Here is a 19,681-nt window from a genome sequence, read left to right as displayed (position 1 = left end):
GAGGGACGTAAATCCTCTGCTCTACTTCCCACCCTAGTCTTTTTTACAAATCCCTTCTTAGCTTTTCCACTAAATAATACATTTTTTAATTCTTTTTATTGGAAGACTAATTTAAGGAATTCAAAAACATTGTATGGCATTTGATAAGGACTTTTAAAATGCCTCATGTTTGTACATATATTGATCCATTGTCTAACATGTTATGTTACATGTTCATAAGGTCACACTCCAAGGTGCATGTGGGAATATAGATAAAACTTTCCATAGAAAAGCAAAATTAATTATAGTGTTTTGCAACATTAGGGGCTCTTAACTATCTATTTTCTTAGATCAACTTGTCAAAGTGGATATCGCCAAGGGAACTGTTTGATGGAAACTTAAGACATGTAGGGGGAAGGACTTCCAACTATATGATAACATAGCTTGTTTTTTATATAGCATCAAATCATGTGGGATGGGATTCCAAATTCAAGGTTTTTTATACATCATGGATTTTTTTAAAGCTTTCAACCATGCTTAAAGCTCGATCTCAAACATTATTAGAGTTGTATGCCTAAAACTGGGCAACACGAGATCTTGTTGTCAATAAGTTCCTGTTAAGGGGTATTTAGACACCTAGGCTAAGTAGAGCCATGTGGAAGTTGGAATGTCACAGGTCATGTGGAAGTTGGAAGGTCACAAGTCATATAGATGATGACAGTTACCAAGAACCACTATGGGAAATTATAACTCCTTTTGGATAACACTATCTTGAGGTATGTCAATCAGCTAACCAGGCTTTCAGACCATGTATTCCCCTTTGGCAAGCTAGATGCTCAACGGATGTTGATCCCATGCACAATTCTCCATGCTCTTGTTTGTGTGTTGTTGGAAGAGGAACACTTTTGCTCCTATCTTTCTCTGTTGTATCTAATACAGTCCAACTATCTTTTGTTTTTATCCGACTAGCTCTTGATTATGTCCGACTAGCTTCTGTCTGACTAGCCTTCTATCCAACTAGCCTCCGTTTCTACAATTTCTTGTGTAATTATGTTCTGGGCAAGTTCAGCCCACAACACATTTGACGATCCCGTGGTTGGTTCAAGAATTCAGCACTCCAAAAAGAGACATGCTTATTTGGGAAATGAAGCAGACAATGCGAGACTCGAATACGTCTTGAAGAAGAAGAAAAATGTGACATTTTGGTTGAAGGATGAAAAGGATGCAGAGGCGAGAGTTGGGTATTGAAAGACAATGAGATGCACAGAATGCAAAATCTTTGATTATGGGAAGAGCGATGTGATGGCTTGCTATGCATGGGGCAAGCTGTTTGGTGAAGAAGTTACACTAGTGAGGGCCTAATATGAGACACTCTGCACAAGATGAGCGACAATCCACATCAGATAAGGCGGTTTGTTTTGTGAAGGAAATGGAGTAAAGAAAGGGATGGCCTGCTCTACACAAGGAACATGCAAAGAGAAATGAATGACGACCTTGTTTCAGTGTTCACCTATGGAGATGAAACTATCAGGTGCAGTCTATGTAGGGAGATTTTCACAAACTGATGGCCATCTAATCGAGCGTGACCATGACTTTCATAAAAGGCAACTTCAAAAGGAAGTCTGCCAAGAGATGTGTGAAGCAATGCCAGACTCCTGAAAGATACACTAGGCACCTATATCTGTCACTGTATTGGGGTGGAAAAGAGGTAACCGACTTTGCAAGTTACACCAATCTACACCAGATGGTGATGAATCAAGCTCTCATTTCTGAAGGAAATATGACCTTCCTTGAATCAAATCGCAAGCAAGGGATGCATTGAAGTAATTGAAAGGGAGCACCAGAAGCATTGCACTAATGCAAGAGTCAAGAGATGCAAAGGCATCTTTGAAGCGCTTTGGAGATTCATCGCTAATGCAATCCATACTTCGCACTTTAGAGGTTTTGGTCTACAACAAATGCCCATATTTCTTGAAGGAAAACTGGAACCATGATGTGTTAACTATTTGCAAAAATAGAATCTCCTAGAGAACTACGATGAAGCAATAATGCCAAACGCTTTCGAAGGATAGCTGATTCTCTTGTATTGCACACTGTAATAGCATGAGAGAAACTACATGATGGAATGTTCAATGCATTCTCCACCGGTTGTGGCAAATCTCTTTAAAAGATGATATTCAGAAACAAAAGTATTCTGTGACGTGGCTCCTGTCCCACACTATTTTTGCTTGCAAAATTTTAAATCATGAGAGCATTGCCAAAATGGAAGGTCCTATTGAGGAATGGAATGGGTTATACACTTGAAGTATATTGCTTGCAAAAAGTTCCATTGTTGCTGTCACACTCAGCCACTACGGCATCATTCTCAATTCAATAAATCCATTCAATTTTAGCACGTCTATGTATTGTATAAATCAAATTTTTGGTAACGTGCGGTGCAAATAAATGCATTTCAATCCAATCCGAAGCTTTTTATTACATTCGAAGTTTCAGATCCAATCCGGAGTGACTTTCAAATGAGTGAATAAGGTGCAAAGAAAGAGGATTCTTGAACACCGCCTACATTTCCAATCTCAAAGAAGGAAAACGCGTCATGATATGATGTTTCCAGATTTACATAGAGAGAGTAGCCACACATAAGAAAGGTGTATCAAAGACAAAGAGGCTACCTCACTGGAGCAACGTACAAAGGAAAGATCATATGGGGTGCCAACATCCTAGATCTTGAGCTTGATATAATCATATCGCACCAGAAAGCCGGTGTTCTATGGTTGTGAATTGTTCATTGAAGAATATAGGGCACATAAGGACGTGATTGATGAGCTAGAACTTGCATGAAGCTCTTAAAGACAAATGAATTATAAATGCATTTCAATCCAATCCGAAGCTTTTGATTACATTCGAAGTTTCAGATCCAATCCGAAGTGACTTTCAAATGAGTGAATAAGGTGCAAAGAAAGAGGATTCTTGAACGTCGCCTACATTTCCAATCTTGAAGAAAGAAAATGCATCATGATATGACATTTCCAGATTTACATAGAGAGAGTAGCCACACATAAAAAAGGTGTATCAAAGACAAAGAGGCTACCTTGCTGGAGCAACATACAAAGGAAAGATCCCATCTGGGGTGCCAAAATCCTAGACCTTGAGCTTTGACATAAGCATATCGCACTAGAAAGCCAGTGTTCTATGGTTGTGAATTGTTTAGTGAAGAATATAGGGCACATAAGGAAGTGATTGATGAGCTAGATCTTGCATGAAGCTCTTAGAGACAAATGAATCTATGTATCTGGCATCCGGTGAGTCAAGCTACCCAAGCAATGAATAGATCAGAGATTTTGGAGTACTTTGGGCGATGATTCAAAATATACAAAGTCAAATCTAAAAGTGGCAATAGGGAAAATAAGGATGAGAAGTCTCAAATCAAAATTCTTGAACTGAGGAACACTCTTCCTCAATGCCAGAAATAGATCCAACTTTGCTTCCGCTGTGTTAGCTATCTCTTTCCCCTTATTTGTCTTCTTCAAGGTACCATTCTTTTCATCTTCTTTCTTGACCCCGCAATCTGCAATCACATGGCCCTTCTTCTTGCAATAGAAGCATTCCCCCTGAAACTTCTTCTTGCCGCCCTTCTTTTTGTCACCACTAGTAGAGGACTCACCTTTGGTGGAGGAACCACCTTTGCCTTTCGCAGTGGCAGAGAATGCAGCATCCCCATTGCCGCCTCCATCTTGAGCTTTAAGCCTCAATTCCTCCTCCATAAGTAAAGCACAGAGCTCCTCAATTGACAATGGTTGGGGTCTCACCTGAGTGTTAAGCGCGCTATTACCAGTCCATCAAACCTTGGTGGATATATCCGAAGACACTGCCAAGCTAGCTCTTTGCTAGTCTTTTGTATCCTAGCTCCAGCCATCTGGCCACACAGATTTTTTATTCGGGTTATGAATGCCTCTGCTGTCTCTCCTTCTGCCTCAGAAAAGTCAAATAAAATGCAAATAAATTCAAATCGGTTATCAGGCAAAGAAAATGATGAGGACAATGTTCCAGATGAAACACCCTTTGAGGTGGTTTTACAAATAGAAATTCCAAATTTTGAAGGATGACACATCTGAGATGCTTTTTTATACTTGTATTGAGTTTAAGGATGATTATTTTGATGCAAATAATGATGCTATGTAATCATATATTAAAATCCCCTTGTTGGCAAAGATTCAGTTGTTTGGGAGGACTTGAGAGCAAAAGCACAAACTAAAAATTCAGAAACAATTGCAAACAAAGATGATGTTGATGTTTATGCTAATATTTATACAATGCAAATGATGAAATATGAGGGTAAATGGAAGAGCTTAACCCAGAGCTAGAAGAGACCAAAATGGAGCCGAAACAGCTTGAAGGAGTCCCCTAACCACCTTTACTTCATACCAAAAATATGCAGGCACTTGGCAAGTGATCAAGGTCAAATAATATAGCAAATGCAAGCTTGGGGAAAGAAAAAACAGCAAATAGAAAAAATGCAATCCGACATGTTTCAGGCCGTCTGATGAAGGTCGAATGCATTTTGAAGGTTAAAAACAATCTGCAAGATGGATTTGCAACTTGATTGCAGTAAAGGGAAGTTCTGAAAGTATTAAGGAATATTTTTGTGATTTTTTATTCAACAAATGATGATCAGACATGATGATCAGACAGTTGGCATGATATGGACAAGAAATCCGATGATAGTCAAACTAGTTCTGACAATCTGACTATGAAGATTCTAGAGAGAAATCAAAATTCAGGCAAGGGACTAAATCTGATTCAAAATTCAGAATTTGGGATGTTTAACCAATGTCAAATGCACATTTTTCAAACACAAATGAAGGATGTCTTTGAGGACTTTACACCAACTTATGTTGCAGATGTTGGAGCTTCATCAACATATTGCTTTTTGCTTGATCGGAGCGATGTATCCATTCCATGCCAATGGAATGGATACATTCCATGCCAATGGAATGTGAACATGTTGATTCATGCATGGTTCTACTTATTTATTTTTTATGAACTAGCATGGATTATATTTCATGGGTTGTAGCCATGAAATGGTACAATTGTAATCAGTAAAACCTACACCATGGAGGTTAAGAAGGGTTCGTGTCTATGCTTTTTTGTTCCAAAAAGAACTGGCCACTGGATGTGCCAAGTGTTGAGGGGTATTTAGGCACCTAGGCTAGGTAGTTACCAAGAACAATATGTGGTAGTTATAACTCCTTTCAGATAACGGTACCTTGAGGTATGGCAGTCAGCTGACTCGGATTTCAGACCATGTATTCCCCTTTGGCAAGCTATGCTCATCGGCGGATGTTGATCTCATGCACAATTCTCCATGCTCTTGGTTGTGTGTTGTTGGAAGAGGGAATATTTTGCTCCTATCTTTCTCTGTTGTATGTACTTTTTCCTTGAAGGATACATTTTGAGCTCGTAATACAGTCTGACTATCTTCTGTCTTTATCCATTTCTGTCCGCCTAGCTTCTATCTGACTAGCTTCTGTCCGACTAGCTTCTGTTTTTGCACTATCTTGTTTAGTTTTGTTTTGGGCAAGTTCATCCCACAATAGCTCCTAGTATCTCTTATTTTTTACATTGATTGATACAATTATAGTGGAAGTTATAGCATGGAAGTTATAGATTTATTGCTTGCTAAAGTTGAATATTAGTTTTATTAAGGCTCAAATTCAATAAGCAATGTAAGAAAATGATTTTTTCTCTTACATTCTATAGAAGGGAAGGCTTAGTGGGAGTGATAATGATTTGTCTAAATGGATAAGAAAAGGATAATTTTTAGGTTCTTAGGGTTAACTTAGATTTTGGTTCCCTCCGAAGTAGATCTTTGAGTGATTTTTGGGAGAGAGAGAGAGAGAGAGAGAGAGAGAGAGCATTTTCATGAAATTCCATAATGATTAGTTGCATTCTCAATCTATGTTTCCATTGCTTGGCTATTTGAAGAAGTCATTAGGATTAAATTGATAATATTTGTAGGCACCCAGGTGGAGAAGAATAGGAAACTACATATTGTTTCTTGGAAATTAAAGTAATGGAGTTAGCCAAGAAAAAGTTTGCATTAAACCTGAGGATGGATGATATGGATGGAAGCTTCTTTGTATATAAAAGATAATTTACCTATTTTTGGGTCTATCCAAATGATGAATTATCACACGTGTGCCTAGAGAGTGATGTCATGCAAAGGTAAAGATAATATATTCCTCAAGAAAAGTTTTAGGTCATGCATGGTTATACATGATGATAATATGGGTTATACAAGAAATATTCTCACACTTTTATACTAATGTATGAGCATTAGATGAGATATAGAAAGTCTCAATGGTGAATAAGTGCCATTGTATTAGGCTATGAGCTTTTGAACCATAGTTGAATGGTCAAAAAATAATTTTTATGAAGTGATGCTATATTATGTGATGTAGAACTTTAAAGTGTAAAGTTTAAACTTTTGTTATATGTATAAAACATAGGTCCCATAGGTATATATCTTTGAATAGGCTATAGCCCAATGATAACATACATAGATGTATTCAATTTTGAAGACCATAAGATAATTTTTAGTATTGAAAGTTTCACCCAATTTTATTTTCTATACTAAAACTATGTTTAATAAAATGATACCACTAGAAGTATACTTTTTCAATAAATTTAGATGCTTGAATTTTGTTCATCCAATAGTTTGTATAGGTCCAAACAACAACCAAGCAAATTTTTGCAAAGAAAATGGAGGCTTTGTCATAGCTTTTTGCCTATAGAAGTATTTTTCCCATGTTCTTGAACAAGTCAACAATATATGTCTTGAAGGGTACTACATTCAATATCAGTTCAAACCCTTTTTCTTTTTTTTAATGGAACCCGAAAAAGGGACACTTTTATGTCATATTGACTTACCAAACCTGTGCTAACTAAATGAATTTGATGATGTGCTTAAATGTGTACCTATTATAAGCAGACTTTTTGTTGTAATTTATAGTTACCAATATTAATCTCATGTCATTTTTCCTTTCTATACTCAAAGGAAGAATACTTAGAAGTGTGTTTCCATTCTTTCATCCATGTCAAGAAGGTTCCAAGATCCAACCCTTATTGCTTTAGCATATCCCTCTCCTAGTCATCTAAGAGATTTAGCCTCATCAAGGAAAGTACTCTTAATCTTCTTCATATAGGTGCCTCATAGAATAGTCCCTATGCATGAGACAAGGTTTGTACTATTAGCTTCAATGATTGATTGTGATTGAGAACTTGCATTGCAGAGTTTGGTGTCTATTGTATAATGGCTTGGATATATGAGTAATATATTTTGTCGAGTGTTTTGGAATGTTTTTTTGGGTGGGAGAACTTTCTTCCTCTTTTTGGTCATGGTCTCTTTACTTAGGAAATTGAGTGCTCTTTGGCTAAAGAGGGAGCAAACGGGTTGGCCTTGCATATGATCGAGAACAAAGTAGCCAAGCAAGAGGGAGACACAATGCCAAGCCACTCCAAAGGTGGAGGTAAGTATAATTGTCATGCTCTTTTGAAAATGAAAGGTTTCATTAATGGTAAAGAGGTTGTTATTCTACATGATGATGGTAGGACACATGATTTCATCTCAGAAAGAGCTTTAGCAAAGCTAAACCTAGAGTCATTCCCATCTCACTATAAAGTTAAAGCTGCTTTCACCAAAACAAAGTATAACTAGAGTTGAGGAATGCCATGGATACCTCAGTATAATCCTAAGATAGATTATGACTCACATCAAATGTGGATTGAGAAGGACAAACATGAAATACGTCTGAAGAGTTATATGAAAATAGGAATTAGTCCTTTACTCAACCATACACAAGCCAAGAGAGCAATTAGGAAACATGAGAAAACATATTTGATTTTGGTGCCTACACAAAAAAAATTTGTTTCTCGATTTTTTGATTGTTTCTTAGAGGATGTACCACCCACATTACCATGCTCCATAGGATAGAAATTTTACCGAATTATTCTCCACCTTGCAAGGCTCCTTATAGAGTCAACTAGCTAGAACAAAAGAAAATTCAAAAGCAAGGGGAGGAACTAATACAGAGAGCATTAGTAAGCCCCAATAGTTCTCCTAATGGGGCACCTATCTTATTGGTAAAAAAGAAAATGGAACCTATCGAATGTGATTAGACTATCATGCATTGAACAAAATCACAGTATCTAATCCCTAGAATTGATGATATTTTAGACAAATGAAAAGAGGCCAAGGTCTTCAGTAAGATTGATCTTAAATCTGGCTATCATCAAGTCCGTATGGTGGAAGAGGATATATACAAGACTACCTTTAGAACTCAAATGGGACATTATGAATATGCCTTTTGGGCTAATGCTCCAGCTACTTTCAGTAGAATGATGAATCAAATCTTTCTTAAACACCAAGATTGTGTGGTATATTCTTCGATGATATTCTGGTGTTTAGCAAAGACATTGAGGAGCATAAGGAACATCTAAAGTTAGTATTTTCACTTTTGAAACAAAATCAATTGTACATAAATCTTGAAAAAAGTAGTTTCTTCCAAGATCAGATAGAGTATTTGGGTCATATAGTGTCTGCCGATGGGATTTAGTAGATTCAAAAAAGATTGAATGTATAGTCACATGGCCTAAACCGCGAGACAAACACATCATTCTTGGGATTGTGTACCTTCTATAGGAAGTTTTTCAAGAATTTCGCATTCAATGCACATCCATTGACTAACCTTCTTAGAAAAGCTAAGCATTTCTTATGGACTGAGCATCAAGATAAATCCTTTGCAGCTTTGAAAGAAGCTCTCACACAAGCTCGTGTGTTGCAACTACCCAATTTCTCTAGACCATTCTTTGTAGTTGTAACCAATGCAAGTGGATATGGAATGTGAGTCATGCTTATGCAAGATGGACATCCTATAGCATATGAGAGCCAAAAATTAAAACCAACAGAATGCAATTATAGTACATATGTTAAAGAATTAACCATTGTTGTGCATGCCTTACGGATGTGGAAACATTATTTGATAGGAGCTGAGTTTCTTATCAAAATTGATCAACAAAGTATCGCACATTTGTTGACTCGGCCACTAATATCCGATAGGCACATCAAGTGGGCATCATTTATACAAAGTTTTCAGCCCATTATTTAGTATGAGCTTGGAAAAGAGAATGTAGTTGCTGATGCTCTCAGTAGAAAGCCAAGTGTTAATCACATCACTGCTGCTGTAGAGACCCAGCCTTTTGAAGGTATGAAGAATTCTTATCAAGAGGATCCATACTTTTTTGATATATGGAACAAATTAGAGAATAATAATTGGAATCCTATGTTGGACTATTAATGCAATGCTGGATACCTCTTTTATCAAAAGAAATTATGCATCACTCGACCCTTTAGACAAATTGTAATGGAAGAAATGCACCAACCACCATATATGGGACATAGGGGAGTGACTGCCACTTTACAAGTAATAGCAAGAGAATTACAAGTGATAGCATGAGAATTTCATTGGCCTACTATAAGAAAAGATGTGGCTAAGTTTGTAGCCGATTGCATCACGTGTCATAAGGTCAAGAGTTACAAAGGGAAGACTCCTGGATTGCTTATGCCTTTGCCTATTCCTACCCAACCCTGGGAACAAATATCCATGGATTTCATAACAAGTTTTCCTACTACAATGAATCAAAATGATATGATATGGATGATAGTGGATCGCTTTAGTAAGCAAGCCTATTTAATCTCATGCAAGAAGACTTTAACAGCTTAGCAAGCTGCACATATATTCATCAAGCATATCTTTGTCCATCATGGCTTGCCAAAGATCATAGTGTTTGATCAAAATTCAAAGTTTTGCAGTTTTTTTTAGACTGCATTATTTCATAATCTAGGCAGTAAGTTAGATTTCTCATCAGCTTTTCATCCAAAATCCAATGGACTACAGTCACAAATAGTACTATTTTGGACATGTTAAGAGCTTATGTGGGAAGTGAATGAAAGACTTGGGACAAATATCTTCACCTCTTGCAGTTTGCCTATAATAATACTCCTGATTTTGCAACTGGAAGAGTATCCTTTGAGATCATATATGGGAAAGTTTTACCTATACCTATACCTATCACATGATTGACCCTTTGAGATCATCAATGGGAAAGTTTTATCTATACCTATCACACAATTGACCCATAGAGTTGAAGTAGCTGATGCATTTACCTAAAGCTATTAAAATATTCTCAAGGAGGTTAGAGAAGCCATTGCAATCGCTCAAGAGAAGTACACAAAACAAGCTAATAAGAAACAAAAACACATGCTTTTTAAAGAAAGTGATTATGTACTTCTACGGATTGAGAAAGGAAGATTAAAGAGCATTGAGAAATGGCAAGTAATCAAGATGTTCCCACATTTTTATGGACGGTTTTATGATCTAGCATATAGGCATTACCTGATGATTGGAAAATACATAATGCTTTTTATATCAGCTTCTTAAAGCCCTTCAAAGGACCTCTACTTATACATACTATTTATTATAAAGAGGCTCCCATTGATTGTTGATGAAGAAGAAATACTAGAACCTAAATGCATTATTGATTATCAACAAACCTTGACCTGAAAAGGAAATGTCTATACCAAATATTTTCTCAAATGTAAGAATCATCCAAGAGATAATGCTCAGTGGATGCCAGAGTGGTTCTTTCGAACTTTTCCTGACCTTATTAGTCCCTATAATTAGACACACAACTGAGGTTACTTGCAATCTAACCAAGAGGGATGTTACGGAGATTATATTTCTGGTACGTCTTGCTTTGGATATTATTATTTCAGCCAAGTGTGACTATGACAAAGTATTCCATAGGAGCGCACCGGACGCGGAGGAGGTCCTAATGGATGCTTTGTGTGGTTAGTTGGGGACGCCTAACTCTCGTCTAACTAGCTTGTGTTTTGCCATGCTAGATGGTCAATATTGTGTGTGATTCCATGTTAATACTGATGTCACTAGTGTTATTGGTGTTGTGCTTGATTATTGTACATTGAGTGTGGCTATGTTGGGATCGGTTGGTTCGTCCATTCGTTCAATCGATTGCTAATAAACTAATGTAATTGACGGCTTGAGTACAGGTGATGGAACTCAAAGCGAGGATTGGAGTTAGTGCAAGGGTACCAATCGAGGTGTCACATAGCGCATCTTTTATGGCCATGGGCCAATTTTGTATTTCTTTAATATTGCAAAGTTTGAGCAATATAGTTGACAGAGGACATAAATCACTTTTGGGCCCAAAGAGGCTATGTAAACTTTAAAGAAAATCCCTTATTTTGGAAGAGAGGGATAATTTTGGCTCCTTGTGCTTTTATGAAATATTATAAATACTCTAGATGAGGAAGCGTGAGCCACTCATCTAGGGGGGGGAGATTGTACCCAATCTACTTGTACCTATCAATCTGTGATTTTGTTCTTCTTCTCCAATTGAGCTAGGTGGTGAATTTGTGTGGAAAGATCTCCTTTTGGTTTCAGTGGTGTGGAGGAGGATCATCAATTGTAGAAGCTACACAGCAAATCTAGACAAGGTGGGTGGAATACCATGTAGTTTGTGTACAGTGTGGTCAATGACACAACACTAGCACCGCTGCATGTAGAGATGAATGGAGACTTAAAAAGCTTGGTGGAGAACTTTTCTATTATGGAGGGACATAAAGAGGAGGATGGAGACTTGCAGAGACTGGTGTAAGTTGTTGTTCATGGACCAATGCTTGGATGCACAAGATGTGTCCATAAAATCTCATCTTTTGGCTTATAATGGGAGCGTGAAAAGAGGGAGGGGGAGGACCCAAAAAACGATGTCCACAAAGGTTAAAAACTCCAAGGTTTACATCTTACTGTTACAATAGGCTTAGAAGGGACCCGAGATTTGATCGTCCTTCGTGATGTGGATAGATTTTATCCATTGTCATCTATTTTTCATCTTTCTAAGTTGAGAGGAGGGATACACTTTTTCATTTACACTTGCATATGATATGCCACATCGTTGCAACAAGTATTTCAAAGTGTAAATATATTCATTCAAAAATACATAACTTGGAATAAAAAGCATCCGATTGGTGGAGCCATTCTGTGTAGGGCCTACAATAGAAGAATATGCATAACCTTTCATGGGACATTGTGATATATTTCATAAGCACTAAGGCCTCATTTGCAAATCGAGATGGACTTGTGTGTGTGCAATATAGCACAGATGATGTGAAGAGTCATGTTTGTTTAAGCAATTTGAATGTTTTTGAGAGGGCATGCATGTATTGTGTTGTGGGTCACAACTAGGGGCATCTTTAGATACGTGTCCACTGTCTTCTCAGGATGCTTCAAGATGGCAAGTATTACACCTTTGCATCATGGGTCACACCCTGCCAGGGAATGGGCATGGATCATGCATGTGCATTCACTCTTTTGTGAGCCATGGCTTTGCCATCTTCAGTCACTACCAATGATATCACCAACATTTTTTATAGTTTTGACATCCCACATGAACGACCCCATGTTGATTACCACATGAGAGGTTCACTGCATACCGCTCCCAAGTACTTTGAGCTTAGTCTAATTTGTCTGCCCTTGGTTAAGTAGGAGGGATGGTCCTATTAATGTGCCGAGTCGAGAGGATGGTGATGCAGATACTAGCCAACCCTTGATGCACTAGGCATACATCATGCTCAAGTATGGAAGCATCCCCCGAGCACATTTGGACCTAGAACATCCCCCAAGAAGGATCCCAATGTGGTTATTCTAATGCCCAATGTGGTCATACCGATGCCCAATGATGATAATGATAGTGATGTGCCCACTCGTTCACGTGTCTTGATTCCCTTGGTCAATGATAATAGCAAGGGGATAGATATAGGATGGTTTACGTTTCATGTTTCTTTTCCTCATGGATCCGAGATGTTTTGGAGGGGCTCTCATGTTTTGAATTCGTCTATGAAATATTATTTTGTATGGTTTTTGGGCTTGTGAATTTTCTACTAGAAAATAGAAAAATCTTGGGCTTGGAATCATGCTCATTCGAATTATACAATGAAAGTTCTGCGTTTTTAAATTAAGCAGACCCATTAAAGCTAATTAATGAGAAAATAGGTAGCTTTAAACCATGTGCTCTAACTAGCTACAGTGATTGGCATGCCATGTCCAAAGGGTGGTGTATGGACTTTAAAAAATTTAACAATTACAAGTAAACATGTTGAAGAAATAGCAGTTTTTGTCTTTTTGGGTGGCCTTAGCTCCATCAAGCTCGATTTTGACATTTTTACAATAATTCATTGTTTTTTACCATCACATGGTATTTATGTGATTATTTACAAGGGGTGGGGAGCATGCCAATTCATAAATGCAAGCCAAGTTATCGCCAAGGCACAAAGGGTAAGACAAGTCATCTGACTTATGGCAATATGGTTGAAGCCTAGCGAAAATTGCATCAGCTCCACTTGTAGAGCAAGTTATGGAGAAGCTAACCTTTGAAGGCAAACTTGTCATTGGATGACATAGCATCATACTATAAGATGGTAGTTGCATGATGTTGTAAGAACCAAACGATGATCTTACCCAAGCGTGACTCACTTTGCCAATTCATCTTCTTCTAAAAGGTAGTGACCGCTACTTGCTTATGCAAAGTGGTGTGTGTCATCAAACGATTCATATAACGTTCGTTGAAAATATCAAAAAGGAACTTGGGACATCCATAGGAATATAGAATCCCTTTGGTTGGTATCCAATCAGCTTGGAAATTGCTACACCTAGTGATGTGTAAGGGCCTCAAGTGGCAACATTGTTAGGTTAGCAAACTCACTTAAAGCATGGATCTACCTTGGACAGGAATGGAAACAAAATGGGAAATCCATAAATAGCTTGGTTACTAGATGTGAAATAATGTCCTCTTCAAACCATAAGTAATGGGGTCCTCTCTCCTTTGAATGCACTTAGGTTGGGGATAGTGACCACGTTGCCCATAATACAGGCATTGGTCTCTTTGAAAGCTCATTGCACATGCAGGGAAAGAAATAGAGTGAGGAGTTGCCACCCTCAACTACCCATCGGATTGAGGAAAATGAAATGTGCTCAATGTGCCCTCTATAAGGTCAAATTATTGCATACATCAAGTAGTAACGAGAAGGGTCAAGACCCTGAACCACCCATTTGATCAAGGACCATGATAAGGTGAGCTCATTTTTGCCCTTTACAAGGTAGTCACAACACTTTCAATGGAGTGCTCGAGTTTGCTCAAACTCACCAATGGGAACCATAAATGACAATGAATCCAAGTCAAGTTTTTAAAACTTGAATTGGTGTATTTCGGTAACCGATCTGGAGAACTTTCAGTCCCTTTTAGGGCATTGAAAACGTCCTCTAGGTTATTGAGCTGTTTTTCTTTTACTTTACTATATTTTCTCTTTTCTTTTCAATATGACAATTTTCATCTATGTAAGTTTTAAAAACATTGTTGTTTTGACCCCACATATGAGTTTAATGTATTCTCTCTTTAGCAAGGTGAAAGCAAAATAATGAAATTCTTAGAGTAAGAATTGAGAGAGAACCTTCAAGCTATATATAATAATGAGCTTCCAACATCTTCATTTTCACGTGTAAAAAACATTTCCTTGATTTTGTAAGCGTGTAAAATTTCAGGCAATGAAGCTACAAAAAATCCGCAAATTCCAAAGGGAAAAGCTTCAAAATGTGGAAAAACCAAAGGGTTGTGATGGGTTGAGAAAAATGTTTCATGGGATCAACATGAGCGAAGCAAAGAAGGATGAGTCAACTCCGAAGGTTGACGAGGGGCCATTTTAATTTTACCGCCTCAGCGACAGAAAGAAAAAAGGCAAAAGGGTCATTCCTTCTTCTTCTTCTTCTCTCTCTCTCTCTCTCTCTCTCTCTCTTTTTCATAAGATTCTCGCTGCTTGCTCAGTAGCAGGCACAACCTTGATCGCCATAGCCACCCACCACACACACCCCCTCACACAACTATAAGCTTTACAAACACTTCCCCTCCTCCCACCAGCTTCCCCCTTCTCCTCCCCTCAGCTTCTCACCTCGCTTCCTACTCACCTTCTCTTCTTCCAACTTTCGCTTCCTCTTTCTCTTTCTTTATGCCTTCCTCCCTCCTCCGTCTTATGTCCTCGTCTACAGATCTGCCCCCCCTGCTCCACTTAACGCCACCCTTGGCTTCCTCCCAGAAATTCTGCGTCGTGCCTTTGCTCACACTGTGCTTTACTCCGTCTTCGAGATGAACTCTGCACGCCACTTCTCCTTAATTACCTCACCAGACCTTTAAGATTTCCTGCATTTGGGTAAGTTTCTCGCACGGAGCACTCCAAGTGCACCCGTATCATTGGAAAATTTCGGTAGAATGTTGTCATGTACTGGCATATCGCCTCTCATTCTCCACATTATTTGCAGGTGCGAGCCTCTTCTATCCGTCTACCCGATTTCTCATGGTCGTGGAGCTCCGTATCGCTGGCAGATGTTCAAGTGGCAGCGAAAGCACGACCGTAGCAGCAGTTTTAAGGGTGTGTCCAAGCTACCTTGCAGTTCCCGAAGGTTTATTCGCGTGGCTTGTGTAGCACGGTTCGTGGACGAGGGTACTGCCGAAATTGTAGACATAAGTACCCAGTCAGAAATGATCAGCAACGAGGTGTTCAGGCACAGCCGCCGACTGAAAGTGGCACCGCAAGCCGCAATTGATCGAGTGTCCAGTAGCAGCAGGGAGCTGCTAGAAATGGACGTGCAGAAGGCCACCGAGATGGACACTCCAGAGATAGCTCTGGTAGGTACCTTGCCGCTCATACCCTCTTCACCGAAAAGCCACAATAGAGGGAAGAAGGTTTTGACGATTTTCCGCTCGATTCTTCACCTCTTCCCCGCTCCGTTCATTCCTTGCAAGTGGCTAGCATTGCCCCCCGGGCGTTCTGACTACCCGTCTCTCGGCAATCGGGTCACAGGGACGCTGTTTGGTTACCGAAAGGGCCATGTGCACTTTGCGGTGCAAGAAGATCCGAGGGCTCATCCTGTCCTGCTGCTGGAGTTGGCCACCCCGACAAACACCCTTGTCAAGGAAATGGCTTCAGGCCTCGTGAGGATCGCCTTAGAATGCGAACGCACACAAAACAGAGGGAAACTCTTCTTAGAACCTGTCTGGACCATGTATTGCAACGGCAGAAAGACAGGCTATGCCATCAGGCGGGCTTGCTCCGAGTCAGACAGGCAAATTCTGACTCTAGTACAAGCCGTGTCTATGGGCGCGGGAGTCCTTCCCATGGATGAAGAGGGTCCCGAAGGTGAGCTGATGTACATGAGAGCCCGCTTTGAGAGGGTTGTAGGGTCGAAAGATTCTGAGGCTTTCTACATGATGAATCCTGACGGCACTGGGGGCCCCGAATTGAGCATTTTCTTGTTGAGGATATGAGGGCTGGAGTTTGTGAGAAGGGATAGCAACCACCTTACGAGAAGTCTACCCCTGTGGATCTACTCGGTCGCTTTGTTAACATCAACTCATCAGCTGACCCTTTTGTCATGAGAAGTGTACGCAGTGGATCTGCTCGGTCGCATCGACCTATCACTGACAGGCTACGTTAACTGCAATTTACCCCATTGGATCTGTTCGCTATTGTACTGTTTAGAGATTGAAGATTGAACGGATTGATTGAGGTGTCCGAGCAGCAGGATCCTGGAGGAGCTGCAACAGCGATTGCTGAAATGTATGTATCAAGAGGGATACTCAACAACGGTCAAGGTTCGGATCTTTAGCAATGCGTATTGCCCGTTCAAACATTACACGGCTGATTCGTTTCGATAGTAGTCTGTTATGTATACATACAATACAGTAGTATATAAAGCAAGCCTGATCAAGGCCTTAGCACCATACCACACAAGGAAATTCTCAAGTGATATCAAAAGGTTTAATGCTTTAAATCTCAGGATTTGGCCACTATGTATTTTTAAATTCGTTGCAGCACTGATTGGTGGCCGAGCCGAGTGGTTAGGCTCTCTAGGTAGGATCTCAGCTTAGTTCACACGCATTGTGGGCTATTATTATGTCAAGGAGGCCCAGGCCCCGCATCCTCTCTCGCAACGAAAATGTAAACTAACGCAATTGTTTAACAAAGTTTTCTTCCCTTTTCTTTTTTATACTGTGCAGTGTGCTTGGTTCCACGTACAGCTTGAGTCAGTATGTATTCAACTTAAAACACCAGGGAGCGCTTTGACTGAAGAAGTCACGAAGCCCTTGTGGGCACGAGGGAGCTAGTTGTCATCATGACTGGTTATCTGTATTTGTCGATCTTCGTTACCATGGGAACCAGAATGTATCATTTAAAAAAGAGGCAGTTCCTGCACTGGTAGATCTTGGTGACCATAGAACGGAGAGAGTTTAGAGGAGACTTCCTTGTGGACCTGTAAAGGTTTATGTGTTTGTTTGTAGGGTATCTATTGTTTTATTGGTGCCTTGTTGCGAGGACACCCTAACCATCGTACTGTGTTCACCAAGAACATTTTTGTCAACGAGGCACAGAACTTGGGGTTTCAAATTTTTGAAGGTTTTTTGCTAAAATATAAGTAAAGTGCCTAAAATTTTGCAGATTTTATAAGATTGAGTGAAGATGTTGCAGGTTTATTGTACGTAGTTTGGATTTTTTTGAGCACCTAAAGAAACCTTCAATAATGAAGCTAACAATCAGTATAATTGTGCAGGATGCTTGTGCATTAAGTAGCACAACACTTTGAGAAACTAATTGCTTGAGTTGACTTTAACAAGAGCTAAACCGCCGTCGATTGAAACCAAAGGCATGGTTTGGGAAGGGCCTCTAGTGAAAAGAGGAGGGGGGGGGGGGGGGGGGGAGCCTCGCATTCATAATTGTTTGCCTTGCTCCAATGAAAGACTAATCATTTGAAATGATTCGCATTACCACCTTTCATCCATTGTTGGAAGATAAGAGGGAGACTCTTCAAACTCTCTCTCTCTCTCTCTCTCTCTCTCTCTCTCTCTCTCTCAAAAGCATCATGTTTCATGTAGAGATCTTTGGTGATATGAGCTCTTTTGGGGTTTGGATAGTACCTTGCACACATGTATGCACGTATATATGTGCATCTAGTTTTTGGCTTAATAGATCCAAATCGATCTCTTGTCGACATTAATAGCATGGTTAATATTCTCGTGTGTGTGTGTGTGTGTGTGTGCATGTGTGTGTGCGTGTGTGTGTGTGTGTGTGTGTGTAGCTTGCATCCTATGTTTGGCTTCATAGATTAAAATTGGTGTGTGTGTAGCTTGCATCCTATGTTTGGCTTCATAGATTAAAATTGGTCTCTCATCGGTGTGAAGAAAGCATCTCTCTCTCTCTCTCTCTCTCTCTCTCTCTCTCTCTCTCCTCTTGTAGTAGTCCCTTTATCCACTCACCCTTAGCTCACATACATGAACTTCCAATAATTTTATGTTAGCAATTTAATTTAATGCATAATGTAGTGTAAGAAGGAAATTGAATGTGGAGAGCACACCATACTTTGAAGGGAGGATATGACCTTAATAGATTGGCTAATTATAACGTGAAGATTTTTTGGTGTTCTTGAGTGGGCAAAGAAATGCATTAGGCTAATAATGGAGTGCAAGGAATGTGAGCATTGAGCATGCTTTTCGTTTTATACTATGCTCATATTAACATGACACTACAGGAAGAATTCCAAAGTAATACAATTTTGCATACTTTAATTCATCCTTTGGTATCAAGTCACTTATTAGAAATCTTACAATTGAATTAGGAGCATCATCTAGATAAAAAAGTTTTTAAAAAAAGATCACAAAACCAAGTTGGCTTTTATTATTTACAAAAGGAGAAAATTTACAAAATTTGGTGATAAGTGGGAAAATTGTCCATGACCTTCACCATATAGGTAAAAACTAACTCCTACCCCATGACTTTCACCATATAGGTAAAAACTAACTCCTACCCCATGACTTTCACCATATAGGTAAAAACTAACTCCTCCCCCATAGACAGAGTACGATCCCTCAAACACAAACCCACCAATATATCTCTCTTTTCAACCACCCGACTCAACTCCATCAGCATAGACTCCCCCATAGACAGAGTACGATCCCTCAGACACAAACCCACCAATATATCTCTCTTTTCAACCACCCGACTCAACTCCATCAGCATAGACTTAGAAAGAGCAACAATAACATCCTCCCTACAACCCACCCTAACCAAGTTTTAAAAGCTAACTAACTCCTCACACTTCACAATGTCAAAACACATAGCGCAAATAAAATGCCAACAAGCAGCCAGAGTCGATGGCAACCCGATCTCCCACAGCACCAACATCCTCCAATTCGTTTTCACAGAGAACTTGCTCATCAGTCCCACATTCCCAATCCCCACAACCACTACACACCATGTTCTCCTCGTTACTACTGCACACGCCCACATCAAGTGCATAATGTCTTCCACACACCTCTCACCCAACAGACACAATGGGTTCGCGGAAGACCACTTCTTAATTCTCCCCCCCAGGGGAAGCCGTCAATGCATAGCTTTCTAGAGAGAAAAATACGCCTTGCCAACCAATGGGCCCTTCCAGATCCCCTCAGACCCTGCCCTCCACCACTTTGGCGACCTTCTCAATCCCCATTTCTCATTCAACTTATCCCACATATTCAGGACTAC

The 19,681-nt window shown here is 39.5% G+C and overlaps 1 pseudogene across 1 annotated transcript; it reads left to right on the top strand.

The window, feature by feature from the left end:
• Window positions 1–14,904: 14,904 nt before the first annotated feature.
• LOC147896523 (protein MIZU-KUSSEI 1 pseudogene) lies at window positions 14,905–17,117 on the top strand (annotated as a pseudogene). Its single transcript, XR_015541765.1, has 2 exons — window positions 14,905–15,313; window positions 15,423–17,117. The product of XR_015541765.1 is annotated as a protein MIZU-KUSSEI 1 pseudogene (transcript).
• The last annotated feature ends 2,564 nt before the right edge of the window (window positions 17,118–19,681 follow it).

Source organism: Dipteris shenzhenensis, chromosome 11 (genome assembly GCF_047967505.1).
Source record: "Dipteris shenzhenensis isolate YYH24624 ecotype China chromosome 11, Dip_SZ_1.0, whole genome shotgun sequence".
Lineage (NCBI taxonomy): Eukaryota > Viridiplantae > Streptophyta > Polypodiopsida > Gleicheniales > Dipteridaceae > Dipteris > Dipteris shenzhenensis.
This window is presented reverse-complemented; position numbering and strand designations above follow the sequence as displayed.